General features: G+C 31.8%; 1 protein-coding gene and 1 long non-coding RNA gene across 2 annotated transcripts in view; one reads left to right on the top strand and one right to left on the bottom strand.

The window, feature by feature from the left end:
* Positions 1–2,374, top strand: part of LOC111738422 — a 14,996-nt gene extending 12,622 nt beyond the window's left edge. The window contains exon 3 of the long non-coding RNA XR_002779846.1: positions 1,661–2,374. This is a non-coding gene — a long non-coding RNA (uncharacterized LOC111738422). The remainder of the gene's footprint in view (positions 1–1,660) is intronic.
* MRPL39 (mitochondrial ribosomal protein L39) overlaps positions 1–2,380 on the bottom strand; it is a 35,323-nt gene that overhangs the window by 6,826 nt on the left and 26,117 nt on the right. The gene's annotated exons all lie outside the window — the stretch shown is intronic.

The raw sequence follows: 2,380 nt of genomic DNA, 5'->3' as shown, positions 1-2,380 counted from the left end.
CATGTATCATTATGTTTTAAAGAAGATTTGATTGTATAGTATATTTAGACAAACTGCTCATTTCTCTGAAGTTTTAGGAATTCCTCATGCCTAAGCAGTCTGGATAACAGGGTATCACAGTTTTCATTTGACCATTGAGACCAAAAGGGCACCTGTGTGATGCTTTTTATTTCAGAAAAACTTTAGTTTGAACCAATAAAAAATAAAGGCTATTAGAATCTTTAACATAGTATATCACATTGTGAAAAACACTTGTCACTTTTTTGAGCACTCTAATTGGGCAATTCATATGTATAGTGAAAAAAGATGAAAGAAAAAAATCCAATTATCATACTAAAAGTGTTTCTTTTAATACCTGTGCTCAGATGTCACCTTTAAAGAACAGGAGGAAAATTTATGGGTAGAATACCATGCAAGCAATTCACCTTAAATACAAAACAAACATATCTCTTTAAGAAAAGGTTTAATTATATTGGTTGGGGAGGAACTAACATTAGGATATTAATATATATTTATTGAGTATTTTGTCCAAGTTACTGTGGAGTGGGGGAAAAAGTCCATATTTTTACAATCTTTACTGACTGAAAATCAGTAAGATGAACTAAAATCCTGAATTGACGTCATTTAGTTCAAAGTTTTTTATCATTATACTAATTCATCTCAGAAAACAGAAAGCTAAAAAAAAAATTACTATCAGTAAGAATGATACATTTCCTTGGTTTGGAAATTTCCAAACCACGATATTCTGCCCTGTCAAAATATATTCACTGGGGAATTTTTAACTTTATACGTTTCTTTTGAAGTTAATCACAATTTTACATCTAGCTGGTTTCATGATTAAATAAAAGAGAAGGTGATTCCCCTCTTGTACTGAAAGAGACCACATATGTGAATGATATTCTAACTTCTAGGTTCTACTAGAGTAACATCGAAATCAGAAACTGTAGAAATGTCACTTTAGTAACATCATACTGTAACAGGAAGTAGCAAATTCAGCTTTTTCTTTTTTTATCTACTCTTTGCTTAAGACAATTATTTTGAGACACAGCACTCTTTAAGTCATACTTCCTTTACGTAGATCAAAACCGAAGTCACTGGGTAATGCTTTCCCCAAAGGAATCTCTAAATAGCAGAGGGGGACATTTTACGATGGATACACTTGTGGGTAAAATCTCAACTATTTATTACAGAATGAAAATCTAGCCCAAACTCTGCCTCTGTAAAACAGGTTAATTCGGTTTTAATTTTCATAAATCATAAAGTACTATTTTGAATATTTTGGCCTTTTACTTAAATTGTCTAGTTCCCCAGTGAGTTATAAATCAGAAAAGATAGTACTGTGTCAGAACTCAACGACTCCCCCTTTGCATTTTAGTATTTGGGAACTTTAAAGAGTGGTGTTGTTTTTGTTGTAAAGATGATATATATATGTGTAAATAATTCAGAACTACAGAATTTAAAACATATATTTAAAGAGTCTTTACATTGAAAGGTAAAAATGTTATCAAATTGCCAGTTTTCTTACCCTTTTCAACAAATTACTTCCTAGGATTTAATGAGCTCTTTCATTTAAAAAGAAAACACATTTTTGCTTTCAGATTTCTATTCTATCCAACTTTATAACTGCAAGTACATACACAACCATTTCTCTGTCTTGCAGGTGGCGCAAACCAGGAAGGGGAAATCTGTGGTTTAAATTCTTTGTGCCTCATCCTCTGAATGCTGGAGGTGCGCTGTAGGCGGTATGCTGTTAATGCTAATCGTGATAGGGGTTTTACCTCCGACTGACTCCTACATGTTAGCATTAACAGGGTATGATGCCTGTTACTAGCATTTACATGGAACAAATGGCTGCCGTGGGAGGATGACAAAGAAGCATGAGTCGCCCTGCTGGATAAACTTAGACTTCAGGCTTTATTATTTTTTAATTTGTTAATCATAATCTGGCCCCTGGGATGTTCTACCTTAAATTAAGTTTTAAGAGTCAGGTCATTTAAAAGATTTATCAGCGGTATTCTGAATGCAAACATTTTTACTTTAATCTTCAAGTCCACATTTCTGTTTTTATGTTTAAAGGAAAATGTATTCATGTCGTTTTTAATTCTAAGTTATGGTTTGTTAATTATAATTGTTTACAAGCACTTTTAATGATTAGACTGGAAGACATACAGACTAAATACATTTTGAAACAAATTTCTAGAATATCTTTCTTGTTAGAAATTAGGACTACTATCCTCCAGTTACATCATAGATTATCTAGCAACATTTTAAAAAAGATTTAGCAATTGTTATTTCCACTATGTAATAATTTTCTATTTACACAACTTCAGTTTGAAATTAATATGTTATACAAATTGCAAGCTATAAAAATAGTCACAGG

The sequence above is a fragment of the Pteropus vampyrus genome, unplaced genomic scaffold, assembly GCF_000151845.1.
Source record: "Pteropus vampyrus isolate Shadow unplaced genomic scaffold, Pvam_2.0 Scaffold38, whole genome shotgun sequence".
Taxonomy (NCBI): domain Eukaryota; kingdom Metazoa; phylum Chordata; class Mammalia; order Chiroptera; family Pteropodidae; genus Pteropus; species Pteropus vampyrus.
This window is presented reverse-complemented; position numbering and strand designations above follow the sequence as displayed.